Genomic DNA, 13,820 nt, shown 5'->3' on the forward strand with positions numbered 1-13,820 from the left:
AGGCTGGAGTGGCCAATGGTGAGGTCGAGGATTTAAAGCTCGAGATCGAGCGTTTGAAGAGGGATTTTGAAACTCACCTGACTGAAGCTCGAGGCATTGCAATCGAAGATTTTAAAATCATTTTTGAACACTATGCGTTGAGCTCGAGCATGTACACAAGTATCCCGAGGACTCAATTTGTAAAATCATTTTTGAACATTATGCGTTGAGCTCGAGCATATTATGCATGTTTATCTCGAGGACTCCATGACAACGTAATTGTATCGACCTATAGCGTGATTCCCGAGGGCAATAATGGCCTTTTTATAAGATCTCTCACACCATTGATCAGGCACTGTGTGATCAAGAATGTTACTTGACGTGCTTACGCGGGGCAAGGCTTAAGTTGCTTGGGTGGGACAAGGCTTTTTGATGCTTTTTGATTGCTTGCGTGGGGCAAGACTTTTTAATTGCTTGCTCAGGGCAAGGCTTTTTGATTGCTTGCGAGGGGCAAGGCTTGAGTTGCTTGCGTGGGGCAAGGCTTGAATGACTTGTGCAGGGCAAGGCTTTTTGTAGCTAGATCATATTTTGACGAATAGCTTAATTCTTATTATACTTTAAAAATAGACTTGGCACGCAGGCTTGACGACTAAAAATGTGAACCTTGGCATGAAGGCCTGACTACCGAAAAATAAAACTTGGCACACAGGCTTGAGAATTGAAAACGTGAACCTTAATGCACAGGCCTGACTACTGATAACTAGAAGACCAAGTTAACTGTAATATATCTTTAAATTCTTGGCGTTCCATGGTCTTGGAAGTGGTCTTCCTGATGTATCCCTTAAACTGTACGCGCCTCCTTGGAGTTGTCGTATGACTCAAAGGGCCCTTCCCAAACTGGTCCTAGCTTGCTCGAGGCATGACCTGCTGCTTCGGCCCTTCTTAACATAAGGTCTCTAGCTCTGAATCTCCGTGTCCTCACTTTTTTATTGAAGTACTTTGCTATTTTATCTTGGTAGTAGGCCATTCTTAAAGTTACCTGATCACGAACTTCTTCCAAGAGGTCGAGGTGTTCAGTGGTACGCCCTGCATCTTCGGGCTCAAGCCTTCTTTGGTTGGGCAACCTGACTTCAACAGGGATGGTGGCCTCAATACCAAAAGCTAACATGAAGGGGGTTTCCCCCGTGGCAGTTCTATGGGATGTTCTATATGTCCAAAGTATGGAAGGTAACTCATCAGACTAGGAACCTCTTGCATCCCCGATCCTTGTATGGAGGTCTTGCAATATAATCCGATTGGTCACTTTGGCGAGACCATTACTTTGAGGATGGGAAACCGACGTCAAACGGTGATCAACCCCTAGGTTGGAACAAAATTTTTTAAATTGTGCATTGTCGAACTGCCTGCCATTATCAGTTATGAGGACTTTCGATTTTCCGAACCTACATATGATAGATCTCCAAATGAAACTTCTTAACTTCAGCTCTGAAATTGTTGCTGAAGGCTCGGCCTCCACCCACTTAGTGAAATACTCTACAATCACAGCCACAAACTTCAATTGTCCCCTACTTATTGGAAAGGGACCAAGGATGTCAATTTCCTACTGCTCAAATGGAGTTGTGCAACTAATGTTAGTGAGGTCCTCTATAGGAGGGTGGATGACATTACCAAATCTCTGGCACTTATCACACTTCTTGACATATTCCTGGGTGTCTTTCTTCATGGTTGGCCAATAATATCCATACCTTATGAGCTTGAAGGCTAATGCTCGAGCTCCTTGATGGTTCCCACATACTCCTTCATGAACTTCTTCTAGGGCCTGGGATGATTCGAAAGGCCTAAGGCATCTGAGGTATGGAAGTGTGAGGCTCCTGCAAAATAAAACTCCTTCAATCATGCAATACCTTGGAGCTTTAGACTGGATGCTTGTCGTTGCTCGAGGATCTTCTGGAAGATTGCCATGTTTTATGAAATCCACTATTGAGTCCATCCACGATGGTTCATTATCAATATCCATAATGCCTATGGTCTAATTGATGCTTGGCTCGGTTACAACCTGTCAAACCTATCTATTCCCATGAACACCAATCTTGACAAGGCATTGGCCTTACAATTCTCAGTTCGAGAAATTTTCACAATTTCACAACTCTTGAACTTTCGTTGGAGATCATGCACTTTCAAGCAGTATAAGCTCATCTTATCCTCCTTCCTATCGAACGTCCCTTCGATTTGTCCAACCACCAACTGGGAATCATTGTAAATTTTGATATTTTCAAGCTCGAGATTTATGGTGAGTTCCATGGCTATGATGACAGCCTCATACTCTGCCTCATTATTGGTCACCTCAAATTCGAACCTGAGTGCGCACTGAATGTTTATGAGCATGTCCGGGCCTATGATTATGACTCCTGCACCTGAGCTTGAGGAGTTTGATACTTCATCTACGAAAACTTTCCACACACATATGGTCGAGCTCGAGCTACCATCTGGTCCCCGAGGCCTTGGGATGAGTTCTGCAATGAAGTCAGCTAAGGCCTAAGCTTTGATAGATGGACAGGGCTTGAACTTTATGTCAAGTTCTCTGAGTTCAATTGACAACCTCAGTAATCTTCCTGAGACGTCTGGTTTCTGAAGAATGTGTTTCAAAGGCTGATTGGTGAGCACTACAATAGGATGCGACTGAAAATATTGTCGAAGTTTTCATGCTGCCACTATTAGTGCAAGGGCAAGTTGTTCTGCCAAAATGTATCTTGTTTCTGCATCAAGTAGAACTTTACTTACGTAATAAATGGGTTGCTGGGCCCTGTTAACCTCTTTCACCAAGACACCACTCACTGCATTCTGAGATACGGCTAAGAATAAATACAAAGTATCCTTGGGCTTGGGTTTGGTGAGGATAGGATGATATTCCAATGTCTGCTTGAGCTCCTAAAAAGCCTTCTCTCACTCCTCATTCCATTCAAAGCAATGATTCCCCCTGAGGGCTTTGAAGAAGGGAAAGCACCTGTCTGTTGCTCGGGACATGAACCTGTTTAAGGCAGCTACCCTACCTGTCAACTTTTGAAACTCTTTCTTGGTCCTTGGTGATTCCATTGCTGCCAGAGCCTGAATCTTGTCGGGGTTGGCCTCAATCCCCCAGTGAGTGATCATAAAACCTAGAAACTTTCCTAAAGCTATGCCGAATACACACTTCTCCAGGTTGAGCTTCATTTTATATTTTCGTAGGGTGACAAACACCTCCTCTAGATCGGATATGTGTTCCTCCACCCTCTTACTCTTTACAACCATATCGTCCACATAGGCCTCGATGTTCTTCCCTATCAAATCGGCGAAGACTTTGTTGATGAGCCTCTGATGTGTCACCCCAGCATTTTTCAATCCAAATGGCATCACCTTATAGCAATATATGGCTGAATTAGCCATAAATGAAGTCTTCTCTTGGTCTTCTTTGGCCATGAGGATTTGATGATACCCTAAGAATGCATCTAAGAAGCTGAACAGCTTATGTCCTGATGTGCTATCCACAAGATTATCAATCCTTGGTAGAGTGTAGCTATCCTTTGGGCACGCCTTATTAAGATCTGTGAAGTCAATACAGATCCTTCATTTGCCACTAGCCTTTTTCACAAGAACAACATTAGTGAGCCAATAGGGGTATTAGACTTCCCTTATGAACCCCGCTCTCACCAATTTGCCGACTTCTTCCTGAATAACCACATGTCTTTCCGGCTCAAACTGTCTCTTCCTTTGCTTAATAGGTTTGGCCCTTGGGTTGATATTGAGTTTATGGACAGCTACTTCTGGGTCTATCCCGGGCATATCCTCCACCTTCCATGCAAAAACATCGATGTTGCGGGTCAGACAATCGATGATTTCCTCCCGAAAGTTGGCCTGAAGATCCCGACCAATAGTGACAGCTTTCCCGTGCTCGAGCTCGACCACTTCTAATTCCTCAACAGAGGGCAATCTGCCCCTTGGCTCGAGCTCGAGGTCTGAAAGTTGCATGACGTCTGTACTCATTCCTCGGATGCTAGTAACATAGCACTGTCTAGTCGCTGTTTGGTCTCCTCGAACTACTCCGATGCCATGACCTGTGGGGAACTTCATGGCGGGGTGGAAAGTTGACGCAATAGCCTGGATCTTGTTCAGTAGCAGTCTTCCCAGAATGACGTTGTAGGCCATTGGGGTATTAACCACTTGGAATGGTGTGATCTCTATCACTTGTGTACTACCAGTTCCTAATGTAAGCGGGAGCTTGATGATGCCTTCAAGGATAATGACTCCACCACCAAATTCCTGTAGGGGAGTTTTTACTGCTTTGAGCTATTTGGGAGAGATTCCCATTTTGGTGAAAGCCTCCTGTGATAGTATGTTCCCTACACTCCCATTATCAACCAGAATCCTCCTTACTTCGAAGTTAGCCACAACCGCAGAGACGACCAAGGCATCGTCATGAGGATATGATATTCCTTCCAAATCTCTTTCTCCAAAAGTGATGTCTTTGACTTCATTACGGGATTCTCTTGGGGTATGAGCATGTTGGCGGGCATACTGCTTTCGCCCACTACTTGTGTCTCCACCAGATGCTATGCCCCCAACGATAATATTAATGGTTCCGACAGTAGGTTGAGCACTGCTTCCGGCCCCAGGCTCTTTCTGATTGTCACGGTCACTCCTTGGTCGTTTATCATGACCAATGTAATTCTTTAAAAATCATCTTTTGATAAGAGCTTCAATTTCTCGCTGTAAAGCATGACAATCCTCTGTAGTATGCCCATGATCCCGGTGAAATTTGCAATACTTGATCCTATCTCTTATGTCAAGGGGTGACTTCATCCTTGAAGTCCACTTTAATTCTTTCATATCCTTAACCTCCATCAAAATGTTTGTCTTAGAGGTGTTCAACCGAGTGAGAGGTGCAGATGGCACCTCGTTCCTGCGCTTATCCTGGGGAACCTCATGCCAGGGGACGGGATCATGTTGCCTCTTGTTCTCGATCTTTTCATGGGAAGGACCAGGTCTCCTTGGATTTAGTGTTTCCTCCATATTAATGTATTTTTCAACTCGAGTGAGGAGCTCGGTCACTGTCTGCGGTGGGGTCTTTGATAAAAACATCTTGAAAGCTTCACATCTTACGGCGTAAGTGAGGGCAGAGACAGCTGCTGTGATGTGAAGGTCAGGTATTTGAAGCCTTTCCTTGTTAGACCTTGTCATAAATCCTTGTAAGGTTTCAGTTGGTCCTTGGCGAAGTTCCATGAGAAAGGTCGCGGTCTTCCCGATTCGCTTGCTACTTGCAAAGAAGGCTGAGAACTTATAAGCCAAATCTGAGAATGAGGCTATGAAATTGGGCTCCAATGTCGAGAACCAATCCCTAGCAGCATTAGTCAGCGTTTGTGGAAAGGCTTTGTACATAACCTGATCCAGCGCAACTTGCAAGTTCATGACATCAGTGTATACATTGAGATGGTTAATGGGGTCGGTCGTCCCGTCATACTCTTTAATGCAAGGATATTTGAATTTGTCGGGCAAGGGATATGACAATATCTCTGGCGTGAATGGAGTGTTAGGGGTGAAACCTATTGGCCCCCGAGCATTCCGTTGCAGTGCAGCTATAATTCTTTCTTGAATGATTCGGGCAATTTCACCGGAATCCATGGCGACCGATCTCGAGCCCGAGGCTATATTGTGAATATCCGAGGTTCCTACTCCGCCATTTGCGGGGTTTGGTGGTCGTGCTCGAGCATCGGCCATAAAACCACCATGTTCCTCCTGCGTTGGCGACGGATGTGAATTTCTTTGACTTAACAGTTGCGTGAGCGTAGCCATTGCTGATGGAGCTCTTCAAAGGCTTCGGTTGTGATGACCGCTGGCAGAGGTGTGGGCACTCCTGATGATTCTTCATGAGGAGCTGGTTGATCTTCGACAGGATGAGGGATGGGAGCGAATGAGCTTGCGGGAAGAAGACCTGATTGTGTGTTAACCATGGCTTTTGGTAGCGTTTCCCACAGACGGCGCCAATGATGCTACCAAAAATCATACCTATATATTTCTCGAGCTTGATGATTTGATTGAGCACGATCGTAGTCTTCCGATACCTGAAACAAAGGCAATGATGTGTGTTCTTGTCACCCCTCCGATGCTTAAGTCAGAAAGGGAATTATATGTGTGAGGCTATAGACTGGGGAATAATGAAAAAAGTACCTGAATAATGGCTCAAGGTTCTGTATTTATAGTAGTAAGCGACATTCTCCTAGTGAGACTCAACTAGCTAGGTGTCCTTATCTGTTGAAGTCCTGTATAGTTAAGGAGTTGGTCAAATACAATAATTATATGTGGGATAGAATCCTTGCGGGAGTCAAGTATATGGTTGAGTTAGAGTCCTAATTACATAGGAGTTCTAAAAGGTCAACAATCGTAGGTTGTGAGGGGAGGGTATGCTCGAGGACTACTAATGCTCGAGTACAAGAATCGCAATATGTAAAGCAGCAAGACAGTGAGTGCTCGAGAATAACCCTCAGGTTGAGCATATGCTCGAACACTCCATATGTAGAATTTGCGAGTTTATCCAAGATTTGTGGTCAGGATAAAATGATCGAGCATTCATGTATATCATAAAAGGATAGCGTAATCCTCGGAATAATATGGTGGTCGGGTTATCCGGAATGCCAATATCAAATAGTAATAAAATTTATACATACATATGATAAAAGAAAAAAAATATATTATTAATACAATATACCTTTAAAAATTAAAAAAATCAATATATTTAAATTTAATTATAAATTAGTCTATATAAAATTTTATAATTTAATTAAAAATAGATTTTTTTTACAAAAAAAATTAATGAAAAAGGAAAAAAAAAAGTTATAAGAATCCAATTTAATTATTTCATAGAAAAAGAGATAAACAATAAAAGACAGAAAAAGAAAAATGGAAATAAATATAATCAATAAAAAAAATATATGTTTTAAGAGTAATGCTATTCATAATCCTTCACTGCAGCAGTTGTCCTACATGACATCCTACATAGTGGTTTGTGATTTGATAAATTAATGTGGTAGTTTATTCTTACTCATATATCAAATTACCAACAGTCATATGTATGCCACGTACGACGACTGCGACAGTAAGTGATTGCAAATAATATTATTCAAATTTAAATCATACCTCTAATTTTTGTAGAAAGAAAAATGAAAGATATATATATATATATATATATATATATATATATATATTCTGAAATTCATTAAAATTTGAATATCTTAAAACTTATAGATGCTTCTAAAAAGTTTTAACTGAACACAACGTGATTTTTAGAGAAAAGTCTCAATTGAATATTTCAATACTTTTATGGGTGTATATATATATATATATTTTTTTTTTTTTATTCTTTTATTTTTTTATTAAATGGAAAGAAGAAGGGAAATGAAAAATGAAATTGTGGGAATGTACATTTCATATGTAAGAATTTCACACCACTGTACTAGATATAAACGATTATTATTTCAAATGAAAGTTTTCAAAAGTTTTTTGAACTTTACAAAAGTCTAAAAATTTTAAAATGAAAGTCCATAGAAGTTTACGAAAGATTTTCATTAATTCCATACAAATCTATAAAAGATCCAAGAAGTCTACAGAAGTCATCACTTAAAAAAGTCCGTCAAAGTCTTTAAAAGTTTGAATTTAGAGAGTCTAAAAAAGTCTACATTAAATCCTCGTAAACTTTTTAAATCCAAAAAAGTTATTAAAATATTCAATTAAATACACCCCCTTAAATACTTTTTAAGATTTCTATTTCAATGTAAACAATGTCGATTTAACATCAAACGATTTACTAATTCTTCACAACAAATTCCATTCATCCTTCAACGTGTTTCAATTAGTTTCACGTTGTGGGTCCTCCGGTTTATACTAACTATTGAAACCCACCACAAGCAATACATTTTTATACGTTTTTCCTTTTTAAAATTTAGTAAATTCTGTAAGGGGATAGTGATCGACGACTAAATGGGAAAAAGAATCACCGAGTTTATTTATGTAGTCGATATTACTTTCTGAAAAATTCCGTCTCGTGGGTCCTACTTAAGCATTATTTGAGATTTCTTAACAACAAGCAAGACCAATTTTTGAGATCTCTAGAAATTGCAATTAGTGCCCCAACTTATGGACAACGTGTAGTTGGAGTCCCTGTTAACTTTTTAGACTTTTTTTCAGCATTGAATGCTCAGTCTTTTGTTTTTATTTTTTGGAAAATCAGGTTTGGAATTCCCAAATGCTAGAAATGTGGTAATGGTATAGGTTCCAACCTTCGAACATGAAAATAAGTCTTCAACTTATGGGCTAAATGGCTTGTAATGTGAAAAAAGGCCCACTGGCCAGTCCCTCCCAATAGTTGGAGTTCGTTAGGCCCAAGCCCAACTCTTTGGGGGTGGGCCTATAATATAAATAGACTTTAAAATGGAAAAAATTAAGCAAAATTTGACTTTATATTTCAAAAATAAGATGTTAAACTTTTATTTTCATAAATCGTGTATTAATTTAGATTTAACTAAGATTAATATATTAATAAATAATTTAATGAGCACTGGTACTTATCTTATACTAAGTGTCGGTAATTTGTTAAATTAATGCATTGATAAATAACAAATTTAATTCAAATGTTGAAACTCACAAAAAGAATAAGCTGAGAACTCGTGCTCATTATATTATTTTTCCTTAAATCAAATAATAAAATCTTTTCAAATAATCACTTTAACGTAACCGAACCACTTCTTTCTCTCTCTCTCTATACTTCTCTCTTCCTCAACTCCATCGTGTCTTCAACCTCCATGCAAATCATTACCATAAACCCTACTGAAACCGGCCATTATTACTACTGAGTTTTCGGCACAAGCTTAAATTTAATACTCTGACCATTAAATCTTGTGATTAAGGAATATTCATCATAAATTGTTGAAGAAAATGGTGCTATTTCCAAGAGTCAACGGGGATGCAGAAAATATTGAAAAGCTAAAGATAAAGGGAAATGAAGAAAAAAGTCGAAGAATTTTCACCAAAAAGAAAAAAGAAGTCCGCATTCGGTGGGAAATCCTCGAAGAAGGTATATCCCTAATGTACACTTCATTCATTGTTTTTGTTTAAATGCTTCCCAGTATGAAATGTAGTGTATGGATGTGCTTTGAATGGATTATTTGTGACGTACATATGATGTATTGCCATCTGATTTTTGTTTATATGTAACCAAAAAAAAAATCGAACGTAATCCCTCGTGCAGTTAATGTTTATTTGTGTAAATGCTCTGGAATGTCAAATGTAGCGTATGAGCATACTGTGACTTACGTGAATAGGTTTTTGTAACTTGATTTTGATAATTTGTGATCACATTTTCCTAAATACGACCTGATTTTGGTTATAGTATAATTTAGCATCTATAAATTCTGATCTAATTTCTTAGTGTGCTCTAATGTTAGTTTTTGTGAAATAATTTCATAAAATTTTCCTATAAACAGCCTATGAAAATGTCGTAATTTTGAAAACACATTCGTCATAGTTATTTCTTATTTCCATGGGATTTGGCTTTGATTCATGAACTCTGATTCTTCATTCAAAGAATTACTGAAAGTTTTCATTACCTTTCCTGGCCAAATACTCTTGTGCATGTGCGATAGTACACTATATAATTACTTTTGTGGGGAGAAAATTGTTTTTGCTTGTCTATGTTACTTTTTATTGTGTGTATTTAAAAATTTTTACCTTTATTTGTTATTATAAAAACTCAACCCATTCAACTATTGAATCGAGCTAGTTGACTACGAAGGCTGACCAACTTGATAATTAGGTTTTCATTGTTGATTGAGTTCAACCCATCTTATCGAACACGCATCTCATATAAAAGAATTTACCTTCAAAGATTAGTAAGTTTAGCAATGCATCACTATTTATAAATGTTCTTTTTTAGTAATGCTATGTATTCTACGCACAAAACTTTCCTATGAATGTGAACATTTTAGAATCAGTTTTCGAATGTGCTAATATTCAAATAGCAGCGATCTTTTCCTAGGTAAAATTAAAAAATTCACATGGCCATTGAACTTTACACAATATTTTTCGTTGGTCATTAAATTTTGAAAGTTTTTTGAATGGTCACCAAAATTATCAAATCATTATTTCATTGGCTATTAAATTTTAAAAAATTTTCGGATGGTCATTGAACTTATCAATCCGTCCATCAAACGATAGCTTATCATTAGAAAATTTAACGAATTCGCTGACATGACAAATGGAAATATGGATATGACATATTATTATTGTTAGTTACTGACAAATTAGCCAAAAACGTGCTTGTAAAAAAATTTGAATAATGTAAAAAAGCAATGAAATAATAATATTAAATGAAAATACATATAAACAAAAGAAAACAAGCAAATGTTAAAATTAAATCGCAATTTTTATAATAGCTCGTAATAGATGGAAGCACATTTTTTACTAATTTGTCGACCATTAGCGACAATAATATAATGTGTCATGTTAGCATTTTCATTTGTCATGTTAGTAATTCCGTCAATTTTTTTTTTAATGGTGAGTTATTGAGTGATGAATGAAACAACAATTTAATAAATTTGGTGATTAATCAAAAAAATTTTAAAGTTCAAGAGCCAATGGAATAACAATTTGATAAGTAAGGTGATCATCCAAAAAAACCTCTAAAGTTTAATAGCCAATGTAATAACAATTCGATAAATTCAACGACCATTCAAAAAAAAACTTTTAAAGTTTAATGGCCAATGTATATATTTTGCAAAGTTCAATGACCAAATAATTTTTTAGACCTCCTAGGTGCACAATAAGGAATAATGTATATTTCAATGTTGTCAAAATCGGATCGGACTAGTTGGTCCAACCGAAAAACGCATGAACCGCCCAATAAATCGGTTCGACTATGACTTAAAATCCTTCAAGCTAATAATCGAGAAAAAATCTGCCAAAAGAAAGTTCAAACCACAAACCAGTGACTCGATCCCAATTCCTATATAGTAAACTCCTTAGGCCTAATGTTAACAAGTTAATAAGGCCCAGCATTTATTATTTCCCTACAATTTGCTGGCCATTTTATCGTTTTTTCCTTCACCTTTGTCCTTCCTGGTTTAGATGTTGTATTGTTTAACATTACAAATGAACACCATCAAGCCTTTTAACAACTTTTCTAGGAATGATCTGAGGAAGGAAGTGCTATTTTTATCTGAAAAAGTGAATAAGAAAATTTGTTCCCAAAATAAATTATTTTCTTTTCTTGAAATGTGTAGTTATATTCAAAATTGACTTTGAAAAGTAACTATTAAGTTTTTAGTAAACAAATGAAACATAAACACAGGCTGAAATGCTATATAAATTATATGTTGAAAATTTAGCTATTTTTATCGTCTCTTTTTTTTTTTTTTTTTTTAAAGATTAGAAGTGATTATAACGAAAATTAAATGTAGCCAAGTTTCAAATTTTAATAAAACTACACATTTCAAGAAAAGAAATACTTTATTTTGGGAGGAAAATTTTGTTACTCACTTATCTTTTATCTGAGTGTATTAATTAATATTAAGAAATTAACTTATTTTTCTCAAAATTTTGTGGTATATTTATTTATTTATTATACCCGGCTCAATGCCGATTCGATTTTTTGACCCTTGACTCTTTGTCCTTTTTGGGTTGGTTTCAATACATTGGTATATATAATTTTTACACTAAAAATATACATAAAAAAATTAGATTTGTAAGTTTAAGAAACTACTTTTTTAGACTTTCTACACCAAAAAAATTTAAAACAATAGTCATTATTGGAAAACTGATATGAAATAGTTTGCATTTGTATATTTTAGTTGGAGAAAAATGACAAAATTGAACAAATTTAAGCAATTCATATTATAAATATGTTAACTTAGGTTGGAAAATGGTTAATAAATGGGTCAAATTTGAGCCCAAGTTTCAGTGGGACCCACACTTTAATCAAGTCGAGATCTAGAGTATTCACGTTCTACTCCGCAAGGTGATTAACGTGATATATTTATTTGTCGAAAACCATTTAGAGTTGAATGAAATATTGAATATCAAAGTAATCCACTTGAAACTATAAATTATGGAAGAATTTGATTTACCAAACACTTATCCCGCATAGAAAAGTTATGAAACTTTGATGTGGTTTATATAGTGAAAGTTTGGGAATTGAGTTTGGGCCCTAAGGGGTACAAATAGTCTTTGGAAGGAGAGAGAATGATATCCTATCGGGCTCGGTTATAAACCCACACGCGTGAGCCTCCGTCCGACCGACCGGCCTGGCACGAGCACATGCCCGAGTCTGAGTCCGGTCTGGTTCGTGTTCGAGTACGGGTGGGTCCTTGCGCTATATTAACTTTTTGGACAAATTTTATATGAAATTTTTGGATCAAATTGTAAATAATCAAATTCTCGGGTACTTAATGAAATTAATTTTGACTTATTAAAAGGTAATTTTTCTTGGTTTGGATGGTCTGTTAAACAATCATCTATTAATCGACCAAACAATTGACTGTTAACTGACTAAACAGTCAACTGTTGACCAACTAAATCGGCGCAGTATCAAACAAACATGTCAGTTTTGAAGGTTGTCTGAACAGTGACGACTGTTCGAGAGGATGTTCGAATAGCCTCGAACAAGTCTATAAATATTCTGCCTCGTTGTTAGAAAAATTATACCTTTTTCATTGCAAATATTCTCTGCATTGAATCTCATCCTTCCTCTCTCTCGTTCTGATATTATTTTCGAAGTTAAAACACTTCGTTGCTTTCGTTGGAACTCCTGCAGATTACTGTGCTACTTTCGTAGGAGACAAAATTTGTTCTATCCTGGAAAACGATTACTGAACGTCTTTAGTACCGTTGAAGACAGCAAATTCATTTTAAGAAAATATCATAAAGTCGGTGGGCTCGAATTAACTGTTGATCATAATTTTATGTTGTTCAAAATTACATAAGGTAATTCTGTCGAATTATTTTAAGGAGAAACTTATACTCCAGAAATAACAATTTTAAAACGAATTTTTTTTCTAGTTTATTATGTTTCTACCCCTTCTTATCATCTATCTTCTAATTGTGTTTCAAAAATGACAACTTCTGATATTACACTCTCGAATACGATCGGAAAGAAACCAGTGAAATTTAATGGATCAGATTTCAAGTGCTGGCAACAGAAAATGCTTTTTTATCTAACAATATTAAGTTTGGCTAAATTTCTCAAAAAAAAAAATGCACCTTCATACACCGAACAAGACAGTGATGTTGAGAAATTGGCTGCGGTTGATGCAAGGAAGCATTCTGATTTTCTATGCAGAAATTATGTGCTCAATGGATTGGATAACACATTACATAATGTGTACTGCAATACGAAATCTGCAAAAGAACTATGGGGATCTTTGGAAACCAAGTACAAAATCGAAGATGTAGGCACGAATTGTCGATCATTTTTTGGATTATAAAATGGTTGACAGCAAGACTGTCATATCCCAAGTTTAAGAACTTCAAATCCTACTCAGCGACATCCATGCCGAATGAATGAAACTAAATGAATCATTTCAAGTTGCTACACTGATTGAGAAATAACCGCCTTTTTGGAAGAACTTCAAGAATTATCTAAAGCATAAGCGGAAGGAAATGAAACTTGAAGATATCATTGTTCGATTGAGAATTGAAAAAGACAATCGCAAATCTGAAAAAAAGAATGGTGCATCTCATGTGATGAAATTGAAAGCCAACATTATGGAAGGATGTTTAAAGACAAGCAAAAAGAGGAAGCACAATGGAGAATGACAAACTAG

Source organism: Olea europaea, chromosome 6, assembly GCF_002742605.1.
Source record: "Olea europaea var. sylvestris chromosome 6, O_europaea_v1, whole genome shotgun sequence".
Taxonomy (NCBI): Eukaryota; Viridiplantae; Streptophyta; class Magnoliopsida; order Lamiales; family Oleaceae; genus Olea; species Olea europaea.